This window comes from Marmota monax, unplaced genomic scaffold (assembly GCF_021218885.2).
Source record: "Marmota monax isolate L192 unplaced genomic scaffold, Marmota_monax_Labrador192_F-V1.1 WCK01_AAM20220418_F8-fsc00266, whole genome shotgun sequence".
NCBI classification, from domain to species: domain Eukaryota; kingdom Metazoa; phylum Chordata; class Mammalia; order Rodentia; family Sciuridae; genus Marmota; species Marmota monax.
In genome coordinates, this window is record NW_026694572.1 from 829,696 (window position 1) to 850,960 (window position 21,265).

The 21,265-nt window shown below is 52.8% G+C and overlaps 1 protein-coding gene across 1 annotated transcript in view; it reads right to left on the bottom strand.

The window, feature by feature from the left end:
• Positions 1 to 21,265, bottom strand: part of Fam20c (FAM20C golgi associated secretory pathway kinase) — a 52,720-nt gene that overhangs the window by 11,848 nt on the left and 19,607 nt on the right. The window lies entirely within an intron of this gene.

A 21,265-nucleotide genomic window follows, 5' to 3' on the forward strand; every position in this document is an offset into this window, starting at 1 on the left:
TGGATCACTGTTACCTCTAAAAGGGAGGCTGGGCAGCCTTCATAGGTCCCCTTTGTGGTTTTCTGTCCACAGGGGCATATGGCACTGGGGCCTGGGTTTCAATTTCTCCACTGCCCCGTCCAGCTTCCAAGTTGAGCTGTAATGCCCTCCTGTTTCCTGTTCTTATCTTTGGGCCCTCCATTCTTGCTTGCAGTTCTCTTGGAAAAGTCCACGTGTGTGTCTCAAGGAATGTCCAGCCTGGACGTCCCAGCACTCAGGGGTCCTCAATCAGAGAAGTTAAAGTTTGGGAAACAGGGCCCCTGGGAGTCCCCTTGCACATTCCCATTGTAAAGGCCTGTAGCCAGCGTGTCTGACCCATGGTCTCAGCCCTACACAGACTGTGGAGCCCACTTTCTGCCCAGCATGTCATACTGACCTGCAGTCCTGAGAAGTCTTGGTTTAAAGCCTTAAATGCAGCCATTTCCCAGCCTCAGTTCCAAAGGAAAATCCTTCACAAAACTTTCCCCAGTGCCAGCAAAGAGGAGCCACATCATTCCTGCTGCCCTCCCTGGCTGGTGTGCAGACAGAAATACTGGAGCAGTAAGGCACCACCTGTGATATCCCAAAGCTGGGCCACCAGCTGCTCTGGCAGGGTCCTGGCCCCTCACCTGCAGTGGATGCTGGCCAGCAGCTCCTCCCTGGAGCCCTGGCTTCCCTGCTGGCATGCTGGAGGTTGGTTTCCGGACTTTACTGCTGCTTGGGTGGCCTTGGACAAGGGACAGATTGTGCTGGGTCTCTCCCCTTAAGTTCAGGGAACAGCCAGATAGGATATGAGATGTCATGCCCAGTGCCTATCCATTCTGACTTTGAGCCTGGCTTCTTAGCACCAAGTGGCCAACTGTCCTGTTGAAGGCCTGCCTGGCCATAGTAGGCAGCCAGGTGCAGTGTCCCTGAGTTATGGGCAGGTGGGTGCCCTGCCAAGGGAAGAGCTAGAGGGTAGCTACCATGAGAGACCTGGCTCCCTTGGGTCCTTGCTGCTCATGGAGGGTATATCTGTGACAGAGGAAACTCAGGTTTACAACTCTCCCACTTTATAGATGGAGATGATGGGGCCATAGAGGGGCAGGGACCTGTAGTGCTAGTGATAGAGCCCAGACAGCCCAGAGCTCCTCTGGAGGGTCCCACTGGTCTGTCTGTTTGGTCACTCAGTAAGGCTGGTGCTTGCTCAGTGTGTGTGTGTGTGTGTGTGTGTGTGTGTGCGCGCACGTGCGCGCGTGCAATCATAACCCTGGTCTGAGTCACAGGGGCAGATCCTTCCTTTGTGGGCACAGCTAGAGGCATCAGTGCTGTCTGGGATTCCACTTCCCACTCTTGTTCACCCCATGCACAGCAGTCTTGGGGCTTGGCAGGAGCTCAGGGCTGGGGAGCTGCACACTGGGCTTCCTGGTCCTGCACTGCCTGGGCCCTTCCTCTCAGAAGCCCAGGGGCCTGGCTGGAGTGAACAGGGTGAGGGTGGTTGAGACCCAGGCTTCCCAGGGCTGCTTAGGGAGGACAATCAGGGAATCCACCAGCTGGCATCCAAGGAGGACAGCAGATTCTAACCAGGAGAACCAGGCCCAGACACAGGTCTGTGTCCCCTGTCCAGGGTGCCGGTCATGCCACCCTCTAGGCTGCCTCTCTGGAGCTGCTCACAGTGCAGGCTGCACTCAGCCTGCTACAGGTGAGGCCGTCTGTGCTCCCTACAGGGGCAGGAAAGTTTCCATCTGTAAACTGCACTGAAACTCTCCCTGATCAAGTCACCACACACAGGCCTGCTTTGAAGGCCACCATTGCTCTGTAGACTTTGAATATCCCCAGTGTCTCAGGTTCTGGGGTGTTCAACAAACTCGGTGGGGAGACAGGGAAAAGTCATAGGGCTCTTTCAAGTGTTTGACTTTAAGAATTTGGAAATGTTAACCTATTGTTGCTCAAAATCCCATCAGAGAGCAGCAACGTTGTTGTCACGAAATCTGGGTCCACTGTGTCTCTGCCTCCACCAATAGTCCAGGAAACACGTCTCAGGCCAATCCTGCTGGGGAACTCCAGCTTAGGATCTGTGCTGGCCGCCTTCTTGGGTGCTGGAAAACATGGCCTGGGTCTCAACCTGCTCCAGTCCCACTTCCTTCACAAGTTGGCACTGTCATTCTGGGTAGGCTTGGATGCTCCCAGCAGTGAGACCCACACCCTGCCCCAGTCATGTGCCCATCCTTCAGTTTCCCTGGTCTGGGTTCTTCCTTCCAGATGTGCAGGTGAGCTCAGCCAGGCCTCTCTTGGCTCCCAACCCCAGTGCTGGCTGAGGTTGCTGCCCGACACAGCTAGGCCCGGTGGAGACCCATTGTGGTGAGCTGTGGCTTCTGGTCAGGGAGGATCCAGTCCAGGCTGCAGGCGATGGCCAGACTTTAGCTGGGCCCCTCCCCAGCTGTTCTTGGGAAGCAATGACAGCTGTCCTTAATGGTTCCCTGAACATCACTGGCCCCAATAATGGATTTCTTCATCAGCCTTTCTAGGAACCAGTGGAGGAGGTGACACACCAGGAACTAACCATTCCACACGACCTATGAGTACTTGCTGGAGAGGACTGTGGCTGGGAATGTCCATGGCCTTGCACCAGGTCTCCATGCAATGTAGTGCAGACAGCGTACTGTGGACAAAGTACATTTCCTCTAACCAGCTGGGCTGGGGGTCCTGGCCATCAGTGTGTATTTTCTCAGACAAGAGAGTGGAGGAGATGGCACATAGGGCCTGGGGCACTGGTGGCAGCAGCATGAGACTTCTCTTGGGCAAAGGAATCTCCTGGATTTGGAATTAATTTAAAATTTCATTTTTTTTTTAAAAAAGCACTACAGGTCACAGCAGGCTCATCAGTCCACTGGTTGCAGCCCTTGGCTCTGTGGTGGCAGCTTCTGTGGGAGCCCTTGAGGCTGAACACCAAGCCCTTGTATTCAACCCGGAAGCCCTGGCTCCCAGGAAAGCCCGTTCCCAGAACACAGTTCTCCTAGACTGTCGTCACTTTTAACTGGAAATGATATGGACGGAAGTGAGGTTTCCACCCTGTGAGTTTTTTGGAGCTTCACGTGTGCAGTGTCTGAGCCCAGACACGGTGCTCAGTGCCAGCCCTAACCCTAACCTAGCCATGGCATTAACTCTGTTGTGGAAGGCAGAATTATTTTGGTGGTAAATGCTGGCATTGACCACACTCATATGCTAGGTGGGCAGAGCTGGCTTCAGTCCCTGGGGTCAGCCTGGCATGGAGGCAAGCGCTTGGTGGCCTCAGCAGCTGGCTGGTCAACCTTCTCTCTGTGATGCAAGTGTCATTCATTCTTTACCATACAGCACTGCAGCCATGGGCCACGCGTGGCTATAGGGAGCTCAAAAAGTGTCTAGAGCCCTGAGGAGGCAGCTTTTAATTCTATTTTTTTAAATTAAGTCAAATCTAAATGTCTAGTGGCTGCATGCTGGGCAGCAAAGCTCTGTGGACTGCCTGAGGCCTCCCTGGTACCTCTGATATCCCTGGCTGCTCTCCCTCCCCACCTTCCTCCCTCTGTGCTCTCAAGCTGTTCCCCTGGCCACCACCTCTGGGAAGCCCTTTGGAATCTCAGTCCTTTGCATGACGTCTCCCACCCATTCCCAGGAACACAACCCTGTCAGCAGTGGTGCAAAGCTTCAGGGAACTGTTACGGAGCCCCTCTCTTCTCCCTGCCCTGTATGCACAGCGCTTGCAGAGAAGCATCAGGTCCACTTCTGCTGTAATACAGACAGTACCCCAGTTACATCTTCACTCTGCCACTGACCAGCAGTGTTGCCCCAGCCCCAAGTCCAAGCCCTGGCAGGAGAAAGATAGGACCTGCACCTGGGTGGCCTGGGATGCAGTACACTCCAGAACCCCATGGGTACCCGAGGTGTAGTCCACACTGGCAGGGGCAGGCTGGACATCCACTTGGAGTTGTCCAGGCTTGCCACCTTGGAGCCAGCCCTTAATGATCAAAGAGCAGCAGGGCCTTGGGGGAGCTGAGATGGGCAACTGGGGTCTAGGGAGGGACCGACCAAGTGAGGGACCCGGGGGATGGGCCAGGACACTGTGTGGCAAAGTTCTGACCTTGCACTACAGGCAGGCTCACAATAACAAGGAGGCACAGGCACACACTAACCACTCGCACACGCACACCCTACAGAACCGAGCTGTCGGAAGGATCTCAGGAAGAAGGGATGAGGACATGTTCCTCTGATTTTTCTGGGCACATCTGTACACAGGGACTGGAAAAGAGCAGTCAATGGCTGTGAAAAGATAGTTTGATTTCCCACCACAAAAAGAGCTTCAGAGCTCCTGGGCAGATGTGTGACTTGCCTACCTGAGTCAATTGCACAGATCTGGCCATCAAAGCAGAGCCCACCCAACAGCTCCTGTCTAGTGGCACTCGCAGGCTGGGGCAGTGGCAGAGAATTCACCCTCGCTCTGGGCCAGGTGCCTGAAGCATCTAGCCTATGGCCCCTGTCCCCTGCCAGTAGAGAAGGGCTCAGGGCGCCTGGGCAGGGGACACCTTGGCCCTGTCTGATGCAAGCAGCAGAGCAGCCCTGAGGACAGCGGAAGCAAGTGGCTTCCAACAAATGAACCTTGGAAAGCCAAAGGATGCAGGGCCACCTCACACCCAAGCTCTCCCACCCTGGCCTGGCGCTGTTCCATCAGGTACAAATGCCAATTCAGCCCTTGGGCCTGCCCTCCTCCTGCTTCACCTGCTTCTACTGCCCCTCCATTGAGGACGAGCTGAGGCCCAAGCAGGCCCCCAGCTTTTACAACACTGTGTCTTGTTGGACTTCCCTCCTTGGTCTCCTTCCCCCTCAGCACTTCTACACGACCTTTTCCGGCAGCCTGGGATAGAACACTGCTCCTGGCCCAAAGAGCATTTGGCACATGCTACACTGGGCAACATTGTGTGGATGCAGCGGAAGGGCCTGGGGGCAGAAGTGTTCTGCCCTGCAGATGCTGTGCCCAGTGAGACTTGTTTAGGGACGGGCATTTCATGAGCTGAGGATGAACAGGGAGCTGACAAGAGGTACAGGGCGGCCTCTGTCTCCCTGAAGCCTTTGGGGCCTCATTTCTTCCATCTCTGTCACCTCCATGTCACCTCCACAGTATGTGTGAACAGACTACAGACAGAGCAGAGGCAATGTTTGTGGAGCCCAACAGTGAGGGGATCCTTCAGCCAATGCCCCAGTCCTTCTCCTCCCTCACCCCTGTGGCCTTTTGAGCACATCGCATGGACACCTGAAGTCCAGGTGGCTCTCAGCCTCGCAGCTCCAGGAAAGGTCTGGGCACTTCCCTGATGTCTTTCTGATGTCCTGGAACAGTTCCTGTTTCTGTATCACTCACCTCCTCAATGATCCCAGAAGCAGGCAGCTGTCCTAGCCCCACTGTGGCCCCATATGCCACCTGCAGGCTCTTTTGCTTCCAGGAACCTTTCTCCTGAAGGGCCCAGAGGTTCAGAGAAGTGGTGAGGGGTGCTGTCTGACTATGCTCTCCTCTCCCAGGAGTCTCCAAGGTTGCTCCAGCAAACCCCTCAGTGCACCCCAAATCCTCTCTGACCACTGTCAGCTCCTCAGCCTTGTTGTTGTGCCCTGAACTGTGTCAAGAGGGCAGGGGGAGCGCTTACTGATGGTTGTGGTCCTCAGTTTCCCTTTGTGCATGATATGACAGAGAGCAAGACCCTTAAGGGGTCCCAGGTATCCCATAAAAGAAAGGAAAGACGGGGTTATTCCAAGTTTATACCCCAAACAAACTGCCTGCTTCTAACATAGTGATCAGGCAGCTCCCCCTCTGCCCCACCAACTTGGTCTTTCCCCAGGCTACCTGCCTTTCATCCGGGCAACCACTGGATGACATCCCAGGACACTTCTCAAGATCCCACTGCGATATGGCACAGAGGGCAGTGGAAGGGCACAGGCTGCCCTCTTCTTCTTGGCTGAAATCCTGACCACTGCTCCCCACAACCTGGCCACCTGCTGATCCTGCCCACTACTTGCGACATCCTGACCACATCTCTGGAGAAGAGGCCATACCCTGTGAACCAGCATTTCTTAAACTGGGTCCTGGAGCCCAAATGCCCTGGGAATGTGTGTTATAAGTGATTATAACATGACTCACCCTGGACCAGCTGGGTCAGAATGGTGGGGTAGGGGCTGCAAAAATCTCATTGCAGAGATCTCCCATGATTCCATGTCTTCCAAAGCTAAAGCTATCACTGTGGACATCCCTGAAGGCATCCTGATGCTCTTCAGAAATCCTGACCCTCATTTCCTGATGCTCCAGGAACCCTCACAACCTCTGAGGGACATAGCCTCCAGCCCACACAGGAGCCAAGACAGGAAGAATAGCCCAATGTACACCATGATCCCAACGGACAGGGCAGGGCAGGGAATGGGCTCATGGTGTAAGGCCTTGCTCAAGTGGGGGTGCTACAGCCCCTGCAGAGACCCCTGGGGAGCCAAAACCTCACAACTCCTCAATGGCTGGCATTCATCCCAGGTTAGAGGCAGACCTGTGCATTCTCAGATCTGTCTAATCTTAGCCTGTGGCAAGAAGTCCCAGCTCCAGGATGTTCAGAGAGGGCGTGGCCACAGCTGCCTCCCATGCTATGGCCATGTCCCTCATCTGAGAGACATATTTCTTTCTCTTCATCTCACCTCTGCAGAGGAGAGTTGGTCCCTGATCATGGCATTCCACCGGTAATGCACAAAACTCCAGGAAAGCAAATAGCACACGCCTGCTGGCCCAGGCCCACCCTGCATGCTCTGTAAGAGCTCTGTAAGAGCTGCAGCTCTGAATCCTGACCTGAGGTGGCATCTATTGCACTCATAGGCCCATGGTGCAGCCACGTACCTCTGTTAAGATGTGAAGAACTTGGGACAGCCACCATGTGACCCCAGGGACCACTGTGGGCCACAGAAGATTTTCTTAAACTGAGACCTGGTGCTTACAGCAGAGTCTGGTTGGGAAAAACTGGTGGCTGACCTTCCTGGGTGGTGCCGTCCACTTGACCTCCCTCAGGTCCTTTCAATGAGCCCACACCATGGGCAGCAAAGTGGGGCCTCAGCACAGGATGTCTGGCAGATCCACCTCGGCCTGGTCCCTGAGGCTACCTGCAGCTAGGTCCTGGGGCTACTGGGATATGGCTGAACCTTCCTAGCCCAAGTCTACTCTGCACCCAGCTTTCCTCAGACCCTCCCTCACGGTCATAAGGTCCTTCAGGCTTTAGGGACAACCTGAAGAAAATGTCACAGTTGATTGAGCTGTTGAAACTAAATTCCTGTCCTGGGCCCAGGTGGATGCATTGCTGGGTGGGGGTCACCCATGTCTCTAGTGACACCCACTTAGCCCCAGTGCAGCTGGGAGTCATCTGGTGAGATGAGAAAACTCCCAGAGCTGGTCACACATGGATCCTCAGATTGCAATCCTGGAAGTGGTATCAGTTCTGACCACCAGGCTCCTTAGACCACCTGGCTCTGGATATGTGGTCCCATGTGACCACCCCCAACCTCCAGGAGTCACTGACAGGGAGGGTAATAAGCAGCTTCTCTTCAGGGCAGCCTGGCACCCACCGAGCCTCAGCCATTACTCCTTCCTGACTGTCCTTGAAGCTCAGCCTTATGGCACTGGGTGACAACTTGGCACTTCCCTGGGTTTGGTGACAGTCAGGAAAATCCCAGTCCCCCACATTGTCACCCCCACCCTGGAACACCCCTTCCATGGTCAACCTGCCTGAACATTAGCACTCTCCAAGCCTGGGATGGGGGCAGTGCTTTTAGGCCAGCCTGGGGGCCTTCTGTGTTCAAGGCAAGTCTTGTGTTGGGCCCAACATGTGTACCCACCAGGAATCGACACTGGTCAAGATGCAGGACTGCCACTCCCTTCCCTGAACTCAAGTGACAGTGGCCAGTCCTGCCCTGGCAGGCCAGGTACAGCTGCTGCAGACACCTTCAAACCTATGCTGGTCACTGGCAAGGAGATGCACTTCCCAGAAGGCCAGTCCCATCCTCACTACCATGCCAGTTTCAAGGCTGACATCAATACTTGCCAGGTGGACGGAGGGAGGCCGTGCCCTGGGCTGCCACCTTCTCTTGGCATTTTTGAACATCGCCCATGTGTTGATCTTTGCACACATCGCAGCCTGCTCCCTGGACACACAGGGGAGGAACGGTAGGCACGAGGCCTCTGCCAAGGCCAGGTGAAACCCTCCTTTTGTTCATGCTGAGAGTTGCTGGGTCCAATGTGGATGACATTCAGGTTTTGAGATCAGCTCCAGACAGCTCCTCAGGAAGCCACCGCACACCCACCAGGTGCCTGGGGTCAGGGCTCTGGGTTTTCCCCGGATGCTGCTCACAGGCTGTCAGCTCCTCGGGGTGGTGCCCAGTTTAATTGGTCCTGATAAGGTCTCCAGGCAGAGGCTGGCCAAGGTGGCACCTGAAGGGGAAGGCTGTACTACCCAGTAGGGCACAGCTCAGGAAAGGTGTGTTGAGGCCTCGAAGGGAAGCTATTGGGTACTGAGGACCCTCTGGGTCTCACTGTTTAAGGTCTGCACCAAAACAAGGGAGGGGAGAGAAGGCCAACTGGGGTAGGGGAGCACCAGAGAGGAGGGGGAAACGAGAAATGAGCAGCAGGGTCCACTTGCCCTCAAGTCCCACACCACTGAGGTAGCCACTGCCTAACTGCTGTAGGGTCCTAGCCACTAGCAAAGGCTAAAAGGATGCTGGTCTCAGAGCTACTTCTGCTGCTATGGGAGGCATCTGTGGGTGTGCTGCTGATCAGGAGATGCACTGAGACATTTATGGGGTTGCCAGTGACAAGATTGGGTCACCCCCTTACACCTGCGGGCAAAGAGGGTCCTATGGAGGCTCTGAGGAGGCTGAGTGGGTGTCAAGGTGTCCAAAAGAGCCAGCAAGCTGGTGCCCCTGATGCCCTCTCATTTTGCATGGAGGTTGTTGGCCTCCTTCCTAACCAGGGACCAAAGTGGCACCAGTGGCTCAGCATCAGGCAAGCATTGGAAAAGTACTGAACCTGCTGTGCCAGGTCGAGACAGACCGGTGAACCCAGTCACCTGGCAGTCTCCCCTTGCCCGGTGTCCAGGGATGGAGTGCTCAGGTGTGGAGGGCAGTTGAAGGGCGTGGCCTCTTCTTCCAGAGTAAAAGCAAGATGTTATCTGATACTTGGCTGGCTGAGCACCAAGAACAAAAAACTGCTGTGATCAGGGGGTGGGGGGGATAGAGCAGTGGGGGCCAACACTTCCTGGAATAGGAGGGTCTTGTGTGGGTGCACTGGGAGCTCAGGGTCCAAGGTCACTGTCCCTCTCCATCAGCCTGGCCCACCGCCCACCAGCTGCAGCAGAGCAACCTCATGTTTCCAATGCAGCTGCCCCAGATCCACAGGGTGGAGAGGAGGCACCACTCAGGACAGAGCCTTGCCCATGGCCTCACTGGATCAGGAAGGGCTCTGGTGCTTTCTGCAGGGGGTGGGGCGGGTGGCAAGAAAACAAGTTCAAAGGAAGGAGTTACTGAAAATCAATCAACCCATCAACTTTGCACTGGGCGAAATAAGGGGACTCCTGAGGCCCATTGAGGGAGGGACTTATATCCTGAAACCCACATGCAGATCCTTGAACCTATATGTCTTCCCCATAAACCTCACAGGTGTTCACGGTGGGTGACAGCCAAGGGATCAACACAGAAGGAGCCAGCTGCTCTAGGTTGGGTCAGGGTATATAATGCACTAAAGGTGCATCATATGGTGACATACAGGTGCCTCCTAGCCTGTCTTGACCCCTCTTGTTTCCAACACATGGGGCCTCCTAGGTGAAGCAAGTGCCCTATGGTTGTTCCCATGGGGCTCGTCCCCCACAATGGCCCTTGGGGTTCCCATGGGCCCTGGGCCTGTGCTGGGGGGGTGCTGGGCTTCCATATCTTAGAGGAGGGGTCTGGGCTCCACAGCCCCACAGTACAGGTGAGAGCTCTGCAGCTGACAGTGGGGAGGGGCTGGGTGTCCATCCAGGTCCTTGCCTAACTCACAGCAGGAAGGTGCTGGCAGAAGACCCAGCACCTGTCATCTGTTCTTCATAAGCCACTCAACTGTGCACAAAGGAGCCACCAGCTGGGTGCTGGGCAGATGCTGGGTGGGGGTCCTAGGGTGGGGCCTGGGGCTGCAGAGCACTGTGACAGCCCCTCCCTGAGTCTTCTGGGCAGAGTCCCCAAAGCAGACTTGAGACACCTACACCCTGTGGTCAAGACCCCAAGAGGCCCATGGATGGGTGTTTCTAGGTCCCTCCATGACTGATCTGAGCTGGTGCCCCCATCCCCCGGGGTCCCCCACACTCTGGAGCTGCCAGCCCCTGAGGCCTCTCAGCATTGCCCCTGAGGTCAGAGCAAGCCACATCTGACCATGCCTGGCTGCACCTGGCTTCTGTACTGAACAGGCAGGGAAAGGAGCCAGTTTCAAGGCTAATGTCAATACCTTGAGTGGGCCGAGGGAGGAAGCACAACTGTGGCCCAAGGTGGATGCCACAGTGAAGGACAGGCTGTGGATTCTACAGCTCAGGAATCATGGAAGGAGGAAAAGGAGAACCTGGAGAGACCCAAAAGGGCCAGGACCCCAGCAAGATGTTAGTATACCTCTCTCTGGACACCTATGAATGCCTGGTGCATCTCTGCTACTTGGAGGCCATGCAGGACCCCAGAGGCTACTAGAAAGGTTGGCATCATGAGGAATGCCAAGTTGTGGACGTTAATGTCAGCTGACACTTCATAGAGGAGCTCTGCCTTCTCAGGAGCCTCCCACAGCCTTGAACCATCTACATCCCTTTCTCTCCCAGAGGTGAATACCCACATACCTTCCTTTAAAGGAATTTCCCTTAGCTCTGACAAAAACACAGTAAGTATTGATTGTGCTCATTCATACTAAAGTGAGAATGACTTCTGGTCCCCCAAAGATGTCCAAGTCTGAATTCCCAAGCATATGCCATGGTACCTCACAATGACAGAAGGGACTCTACTGATAAGTTATGAAGGATACTGAGATGGGGGGATTCTTCTGATCATTCAGGAGGGCTTGATGCAAAGCTCCAGGGTCCTCCCAAGAGGGCTTGAGGAAGATTTGATTATAAAAGATGCTGCCTTGCTAGCTTTGGGACTGAGGAAGGAGCCATGAGCCATGGCAGTCAGGTACCTCTAGCAGCAGGGAAAGGTGGTGGAGATGGGTTTTCTGGAGCCTCCCAGGGGACACAGCCTGCTAATTCAGTTAGATTCTGACTCCTCATTATGAGAAAGGATCTGTACTATTTGAGTTGCCAGATTTGCAGTGTTTGTTACAGCAGCAACAGGAAACTAATACAGACTCTTTGGCAACTATGGCAGAACAGATGGGCAAAATAACTCAACTCCACTTTGGATCATGTGGGGCTCAGGGCCCCTCCATGCAATGACACATGGTTTCATTTAGGTCCCCACATGATCCAGGAATTCTCACTGCAAAACCTTAGACTTCAGCCCCTCTCCAAAGATAAGGTGACAGACAAGGGTTCTGGGATACAGCTGGACATCTTGGGGAGCCCCACCCTAGGGCCAATCTCAGGGAGGCCAAAGCCCAGAGAAGACAGATGCTTCCTTTCTCCTGTAAACACAGCAGATCCCTGACTCACTAAAAGGCATGGAGGCAGCAATTAGTCTCTCCGTCCCGGGTAATCTTCTCATCACTCACAGCAGAAAACAGCCTCCTTGCAGTAATGGGATATATTAAGCTATTTAATACCAGGTTTTCAACGGGTGAATGTTCTGGAAGGTGAGGGGGCTTCTTCTCCTTGGCAGTAGCTCAGCATGACGTTTAGTCAAGTGCACCAGACACTTTGCGCTAAATTTGGCTTCGCTTGTTCTAGACCATGGGGGTGGGGGGTGTTGCTCATCTGTCTCATTTTCCCCTGGGGCACCTCGTTCACCCCCCTGGTCTCTCTTGGGTGGGGCAGAGTCCTCAGTGGTCAGTGCCATCTGAGCTGGGGGCGGCTTTCAAGCCACTGTGGCTGTGGACAGGAGTAGACCTCTTTGGGTTGGACCATACCTGCTCTTCACAGAACTTCTTTCCACCTTTGGGGGGCAAGTTGGAAAGAACTTGAGAATGAGGATGGTAAGAGCCCAGGAGGGGTGGGGAGGGCAGCGATGTGTCTGAATTATTTATGCACCGGCTGGAATAGATCACTGTCAAGTTCCCAGAAAAGGAATTCCTCACAGTGAAGGGAAGACGGCCTAATATACAGGCAGAATGCACTCTCTAAATGCCTCTGTCCTGGAAAATGAGCCTTTCACAAGTGTTTTGTGGCGAACAAGGTTATGGTTGAGACTTTCTAATCCTGAGGTGAAGGGGCCCTATGGCAGGAACAGCTGTCCACTGATTCTCCTAGCAGATTTGCCCCTGGAGGCTCCTTGAGGGGGCAGGAGCTGCACCAGGAGTCAGGCAGCTGCCTGGGAGTCCTGGAGTTGGTGCCCTTCTGCAACTAAGATTGCTGGCAGGTGGCATCCAAAAAAGCTTCCAGAGCCAAGTTCAGGGAGGAGGTGTCTCTGCTATGGGGCCCTCAGCAGTGAGAGGGGTAGGGGCATATGTGCTGAAGACAGAAACAAGAAATGGCCCTTGTCAGCAGGGCCAACACTGGCGGATGCAGGAGGGACGTAGTCTGGAGCAGCGGAGGCTATACTGCAAAGAAGATGGCTTCAGCAGTGGGTTGTCTACACCTGCCACCTGACTTTGTGATTCATTTGTTCTTGCCTGTGGAGACTGTGGCCTCCTGGAGCCCAGGACTGCTCCCAGTCTCCCAGATTCTCCGTGGAGGCGTTGGGGTCTCTTAAAGGAGGGGTGAGGGTGTAAGCCCTGCTCTGAGCCATGACTCCGGTCCCTAGGCCTAGTCTCCTTCAGCTGCCTGGACTCTGGGTGTCCCCTTCTGGGCAGAGGGGCCTGAGCCCACATAGCACGAGAGAAAGACTGGGCTACAAAAGGCCTCTAAGCACTCAGAGGTTTCCAAGGAGCCTGAGGATGGGGGAGGGCAGGAGGCGCCACGCCAAGGTTGCACAGGGGAGGATCTCCTACTGACCTCTTCATTTTGACAAAACCCCTTCAACTAGTGGGAGATTTTGAGGACCACAGGGGACTTTGGAGGGTCTTCCTCCTGGGCTCTGTTACCCAGTGAGACCTGCGCATCAGACCTTGGGGGCTTTCCTATAGGCTCTAGTGGCCCTTGTGTGTGGCCAGAGCTTCAGAATGAAGCAGGGACATGCAGGCTTTCCGATGACCACTAGGAACCCTATTAACTGGTCAGACTGACCCCCTACCCCGGTCCCCTTCACCACGTCTGCAGAAACGGGGATGACAGCTCTTCAAAGTGGGATGCTGGAGCAGAAAAACGACTGGTTTCTTTGAGTGGAAATTAACTGAGAATAGACTCTTCACCCTCTTATGGTCGATTTAATGAAATCAATAAGAAGAGATTCAAAAACTAGTAACTATAAGGAAACTCTGAAATCATTCCATTAAAAGATAATTGTGACAGTGTAGTCTCGATTTCAAAAGCAAAGGGGGAAGGATTTATTTACTAGAAAATGTAAGCTCTATTGTGGGTTATTTTTGTTGTTGTTGTTTGTTGGTTTTCGTGATGCTGGGGATGGAATCCAGGGCCTCACCATTCTAGGCAAGGGCTCTACCACTGAGCTACACAACCAGCCCCTCTACTGTGTTTTTTTTTTAGTTGTTGATAGACCTTTATTTTATTTATTTTTATGTGGTGCTGAGGATAGAAGCCAGTCACACATGCTAGGCAAGAGCTCTACCACCGTGCTACAACCCCAGCCCTCTACTGTGTTTTTAAAAAACCCTCCTGTCACTTATCCAGGATTCAAGACCAAGGTCAAGGGGGCGTGGCCAGAGTGGGAGAGGCCGATGGAGTGGGCGGAATCCTTCTTCCACCTGCCTGAAAACAGGTGTTTCTTCTGCGCTTCACCCCTGTGGTTCATCATTTTATTTAATAAAAAATGATTTATTTTATTTAATAAAAAATGATTTATTATTATTTAAAGGCAATAAAACGACGAGATGACACTAACAATGAAGCTAGGGATTACATATTTAGCATGAATGTTATTGCGTCATCTTGTTTTTCCCTCCAAGAGCCCTGGGTGTTTACAAAGTATCAATACGGAAAACAAACTGCATTCAGAGTGAGGAGCTTGCGTTCCAGCCCATTTTTTTTGGGGGGGCTTGTGGAAGATCTTAAGTCTGCAGAATTTCCTTTTGGGGCTTCGGAAACCACCAGATCTGATCAAACCACTTTTGAGCAAAATTTCCTGACTTTCATTTTGCTCCCCTGGTATGAGGAAAAATGAAGAGCATATTTTCTCTCCCTTCTTTTCATCTTTCCTCTTTTCCATGATGACTAGAACCATGGCCCACACACCAGCATGAACCCAAAGATGTAATGATCAGAGAAAAACAGACGCTTTCAATATCGCTGTGGGGAGAATGTTTCTGGAGAAAACAACTTGCTTGCTTTCATTTTTGTAATTTCCAGGAGCCCCTAGAGGAACATCCTCCCATGTGGTCAGGCAGCTGGGTTGAGGTCTGGACAGAAAGGTGGCCAGAGAGGCTGGGGGCTGGCTGCCCAGGCTTGGCCTGGTAGCTCTGGGCATGGGCCATGGGCACACGCTGTGGCCTACCCATTTGAGGTTGGGCACGGTGGGCACGGTGACAACTGTGCTCTGAGGTTTTTCCTCCATTTTAACCACTCGTTCACCTCGCTGTCAGGTTTGCACAGCTGCTACTCTTTATCTTATTAAGCAAAAAAATCCCTAAATGCCATGCCAGAGCAGGAAGATGGCTAACTGTTGTGGCCAGCCTCAATGCCATTCTGGTCACAACTAAGGCCAGGGGCATAGAGTGACCCCTGGATGCCAGAGGACCCATGCTAGCAGACTTGGGCCTTATAAGCAGCTGGGACACTGTGATGACCTGTGCTATGCAAATAGGACCTAGTTACCTCATCGTGTCAGGCCCTCGACACTGGGGCCACACAGTCACGGACACAGCTTTGCAGCAGCATGATTGTGGGGTGGTGGTCCCCCAGCATGCTGGACCCTTATCTGTGAATGGAAAACGATGCTCCTTTATGGGGTCACATGAGTGTTAGCTAACAGACCCTTGCAGCCAGCTCAGTCAGCCCTGGGCTTGGGAGCCATGCATTCGTTGTTAAGCTAGTTACTTAACATTGTTATAGTCTGAATTTAATCAACACAGGTTATAGGTTATAGATTATAGATTAGAAATTATAGGTTAATGGAATATTAATTAGTAAGCAGAACAGGATTATAAGATAAGTGTTATAAAATTAGGAATGTTAAGTTTCTCCAGTCTGCCCTAGTTGTAAGAAAGAAAAAGTAACAGTACAACAATATAATCACTGTAAGACATAAGATTTAAGTTGCTAACAATAAGATATATAGATAATGTAAGGTGATAAGTGTAAGCTCAGAGGTCTAATATAGTTACAGATAGTTATAGATAAATATAGAGATGGATATAGGCTACTAGAACAGTAGTTAAGTATAAGAAATAACTATGTAACTCAGTGTAGCCATAGGGACTCCATCTTCTTGGTTCTCGTGAGAAACTTGTTACATAGGCTGTTCTCAAGGTATTATTTTTAAATTGTCTTGGTTTAGACCTATACAAATGAGGATTATAGACCTATATTAATGAGGATATAGATCCCCATAAATGAATATATGGTTTTCTGGTTTTGCTCTGCTAACTTCAAAACCCTGTATTCTGCTTGCTTGCAATTTGCAAAATTTGATAGAAAAGACCCCAGGGGATGATTTTCTTCCCTATTTTTCTCCTTTAAATACCTTGGTTATAAACAACTCAGAGCTGCTGTTCTTTCAGAGAGCTACTCAGTCTCTGATGAAAGCAGTTCCTGGCCAGGTAAAATTGGCAACTGGTAAAATAGATAAAACAAAATTCTTTGATTTGTTTCAAATTTGGACTTTGTGTGTTTTCTGAGTGGTCTCCCCATAAGGACATTAGTTAAGCTAGTAGTTGTTCCTAAGCCCCCCACCCACCATCCTGAGCTGGGTGGCTCCTAGCCAGCATGTTCTGTGCATACAGTGGCTGAGAGGCGAGGAGAGGAAGTGACTATCCTGTACAGGTTGACATGGGCACTTGGACACAAGGAGAAAGGCCTGCAGGACCCCAGCTGAACAAAGCAGGGCTGGTGAGGGAAGACCCTCCTTTCAAGGGCCCATGTACTCCTGATCAGTGCGCCCCTGCCCCACCTCCCCCAGGATCATGTGCACATCTCGTTGAGCTCTTTAACATCCACTTGTTCTGGGTGACAATGCCTCATGGGGCTGGCAGCCATTCTCTGATGGCATCCCGAGTCAAGGGGTAAGGGCAGACACAGTATAACTGAGAACCAAAGGCTGGGAGGGCTCAGAAGGGTACAGATTCTTTGCAGAGGCAGCACCTATAGGTTTCCTTGGGCCTCCTCGTCTAGCAGGGCTCTGCAGAGCCTCTTTCAGAATTGTCACTTATTTGTTTTTCAGATTAATAAAATTCATTTTTTATGACTATAAAAATAATCCAGGAAGCTGGAAATGACCTGTGTGTCCATAACTCGACCAGGAAGTACGTGATGCTTGGGAGGGATGCAGCCAAGTGCTCTGAAGAGGTACCAAGACCCAGTGTGGTAGCTGGAAAGCCCTGGTGGCACTAACAGGGCCTCTGCTCCTCCTGCTTCGTGTGCAGTCATTGCCCTAGCCCACACAGGCACACACACACGTGAGCACACATATGCACATTCATATGCTCACATAGAAGCACTTGTGTGCACACTGTGTGCCCATGCATGCATGCCCATGCACAAACTCATGCATAAGAATATGCATATATAACCCTGCTCACTATGCACCCTTTCATACTGATGCTGACCGTATCTTGCTTGGTCCACTGGGGCCCCCTCCTTTCTGCCTCTGCTCAGCTCTGGGCCCAGGGTCTCAGAGCCTTCAGCAGACACCAGCTGCATCCTGCTCAGAGCTGGCACTGGCCCTGAGGGTGTGGACTGTTCTCTACCAGCCCTGGCTCCGCACACCAGGTCACTCAGTTGGCTTTTGGAAACTGAGGCTGGAAGCATCAGCCAGAAGCTCTGGAGATGTCCAGTGGCATTGGGCTGCTCTGGACACTGATTCCCTCCATCCTCACAGCCAGCACCCTGCCCTGCCTTTCAGGGGCTGTGCTCATTCCCCACTGACCCAGCATCCTGGGAACTTGAGAGAAGCACATCGCATCACAGCACAACACCCTTGACCTACAGCTGAAGTCCTGGCATGGTCCTCAGGGATCTGCATGGCCTCCAGTATTGCCCCAACCTTGGGTTCTAGACACCCACCTGTCCCTAATGTAGACGTCCTGGTGATCCCATGTTCTGCACACATTCCTCCCCAGCGCCTCCGGCAGCATCTCCTCTGTATCCATTAAAGCCCAGGTCCAAAGAACTGCCCATATTCAGCCCTGCTGAGGAGGCAACTCTGTGCCCTGTGGCCTGCCCAGAGTGGGTGCTCTGCAGAAACTGTGGGAGGAACCCGTGGAATCATGGAATGAGGCTGCTTGTCTTTACGCCCATCTCCACCATGCTCCTCAGCTTGAATCCTTCCCCTGGGATTTGCTCCTTTTAGAACCTTTCCTGCTTGTTTACTCTTTATCAACTGTCTCCCACTGAAACTTAAGTCCCACTCTAGGTGGGACCAGATGTGTCCTGCTTACAGTGGAATCCTGACCTGCCAGGTGGGGCTGGGGTTGTAAGGAAGAATGGAAGAACTTTCACATAAGACTTATGAGGGACACCTTTCAGACAGGGCAAGAAGGCTCCTTGTGTGCTGGAGCCCACTGCCCAGGGTGTGCAGAGCTCCCAAGCAGCTCATCTGGCAGGAGGGGGCTCAGGCAGCTGCCCACTGACTGGGTTGGGATCTGACTGGGTCTTGGCCTGGCTTCCCTGCCAGGGAGGATGCTGAAGCTCCAGAAAGCCGGGAGGCCCTGGGTGGGGAATAGGCCTGGAGGTCGGCCCAAGCTGAATGGAGACACAAAAGGGTCCTTGTCCACTTCTGGTCAGGCTCAGGCCACTGCTGGCTCCACACCCACAACTAGCGATTGGGCAATCTGTTTGCTTTTGGGGCCTGGTGAAGGCACAGTGCAGTCAAAACATGAATTATTTATCAGCAGGACAGCAAATCCTTGGAAATTCCTCACCACTGCCTCCCGGGTCCTCAAAACCCTTTTATTTCCCTAAGCCTTAGTCTGAGGGGGACGTGCCTAGAAGGTTTCCACCATGATCACTCCTAGGAGAATTGCTCCTCAGCCTACATGATCCACCAAAGGCCTCTTGCTCACCCCAATGACCCTAAAAGATAACCTCCATGCTCAAAGACCTCTCACAGTTCTCCTGCTCACCCCAAGACTACTTCAGGTCTCCACTTACCCTAAGATCACTCACAAGTCTCCTGCTTATCTCAAGACCCACCAAGAGATAACCTGAAGACCCCTCATGTTGTCCTGTGTACCCCAAGACCCACTCAGAGCTAACATGCACACATCAAGGTCTCCTGCTCACCCCAAGACCCCTCATAGGTTTCCCATTCACCTGAGACCACTCCAAAGTCACCTGGTCACCCTAAGAGCTACTCAAGGGTCATCTGCTCACCCCAAAATGCACTCAAAGCTCTCCCACCAGTGTGGCTAGGCAACTGAGATTTTTCTCTTCTCTTTCCCTCCAGCCCGCATACTCTTACCCAAGGGTTGCAGATCTCTGAGTAGAAATGTGTTTGACCCACAGCCCAAGTGCTCTCTCCAAGGACTGTGCCGCAGCTCAATCCTGTGTGTCCAGCACAAGAGCAAACCAGGCTCTTATGACAAGTAGTTGATCATCCTCTAGGATGGTCTGTCCTGGGACCTCATCTATTCCCAGGTGGCAGGTCAATGGGTCTAGTGTCCACTCTCAGGCTCTGGACTCCCATTTCCTCTGATGGGCCTTTGTATGCTACAACTGTGTGCAAGGCCACAGGGTCTGGGCTGTACTGAGTTTCTGCCACCAAAACTATCTCCCTTCATATCTGGGCACCAGAACTTTAAGGTTCATGGAGGAAGCCTATGCTAGGTGGTCAGCCATGTCCATTGCTGGGCAGGTCTATTCTTTAGTCTTCTGAACACCACAGAATTTTTTTGCAAGGGCATCTACCAGAGTGAACACACTTGGATCAGGGACCATGTGAAATTCCACTCAGACTCCTGCCAGAGGACCAGAGAGAGCAGACACTCTGCTTGGGCAGCCTCCCAGGTGGTCTCTGGTTGTTCTTAAGTGCCGCCCTGTATCTCTGCTGAATTGTTTTATATTTGGGGATTTTGTCTGCATCAGGCTGGGCTCTGCATGGGCTCTGGCCTTTAATCCATGCTACATCAATTCTTGGTCCTCCTGGGGAGCATCAGCTAGTGGGGAGCTGTGCCCCAAATCTAGACATCTTGCATCCAACTCTCTAATGCCCTGTCAGGGCCAAGGGTCTCCCATTCTGCTCTTGGCCTGTCCATGACCCAGACAGGGGCCCAGCCAGGATGCTTGGCCACTTCTGCCATCTTGGGCAGTCTTTGTTCTCCTTCACTTGCTCCTTCATTCAGCAAACACAGCGTGCACACTTGTGATGGAGTTAATGTGTACCCCAACCCCCGGTTCTTTCTTTATCCTCTGAGGAGTCATACCTTGTCCCTCAGACCTCTGCCAGCTCCTTCTCTGCCCCTGATGGTGACCAGGTTTCCTGTCACCAACCAAATGGAAGCACCAAGAAGGGACAATAGGGACTGTGGCATCACATCTAGTCTCACTGATACAGTGAGAGCTCTGTGCCCAGCTTCATGCCCAGTGCTGGGGTGAGGACCCTTGCTGACCTCCTGGTTGTGGCAGGGATCCTCACTGATGTCCTGGATGAGCACTAATGACCTCAAGTCATACCTCATATCTACTGAACTTAGGCTGGACCAGAATGGCCTGTAGGCTCTTGATCTGTCACCTGTCACCCACATTTCCCAATAAATCAATCAATGAGTGCTGGCTTCATGAGCCCAGCATAGAGAAATGACCAAACAGGCCCTGGGTTGGGCTACACTATGGACAGGAGTCCTGCACAGAGAGGACAGAGGGGCTGGAGCAGTGGAGAGGCCACCTGGTGTCCACATCCGTGTATGCTCAGCCCCACTGTCTTCCTTGGGGACCAGGCCTGGAGTCTAGAGTTAGAGTTGCATTCATCTCCAGCTCAGCTATGAGCTTACTAGGGACATTGCAGAGTCCCAATTAAGAATGTCAAAGGGGCCAGCCATTTCCCAGGGCTTGTGAGGACCCCTGGAGGTTAGTTACTAACAGCACTGGATAAAATGCCAGAGTGGGGGTTTGTGGGGCCTTGGGGGTGCAGGTGCTCAGAGGGTCAAGGCAGCTGCAATTAGGGTTAAAGTCTGTAACAGCTATGTGAGTGGACTGAGCCACCTGGCAACATGTCCCAGTGTGACACACTGGGCCACCATTTCAAGGATGAAATACTCTGAAGCCAAGGGAAACTGGCAGGGCCAGGCCTCCAGTATGTCCCATGTCACACACACCTCACAAAGCACCTGTGGGTGCCTGAAAGGGATGGTGGTCCCTGTGCACTATACAGGGCCTGAGGTGCATATCTAATGGACCATCAATAGAATGTTAATCAAAGAACGTGGTCATGGGTCTCCCAGTGCCAACATGCAGCAGGGAGCTGGGCCCTTCTGAAGGACTGGTGCCAGTTACCACAAGACCTCAGTGGAGACCTCTCTATGTCCTGTGCTTGCAGTCTGCAATGGCACATGCTGCAGGATGAGGCACGGGGAAGGCTCACTGTTAAACTCTCATTCTGCTAATACTCCACACGCCTTGCCCTCCACGGAACACGTGGCTACCATGGAGGGCCTGCCCCACCCTGCCTTGCCTACCCAGCCTCTCAGCACCAGGGGAGGCATCAGGGGAAGCCTGCATGTCCCCAGGGCCTCCCTACACCTGGCCACCAGCTGCCACAAGCACTTCAAGGACAAATGTGACCTCCTGGTGAGCTTCAGCCCATCATTTCAGATGTGCCTATACAGGCTCTGAGCAGCATGTGTTGTGATTTTGTGCTC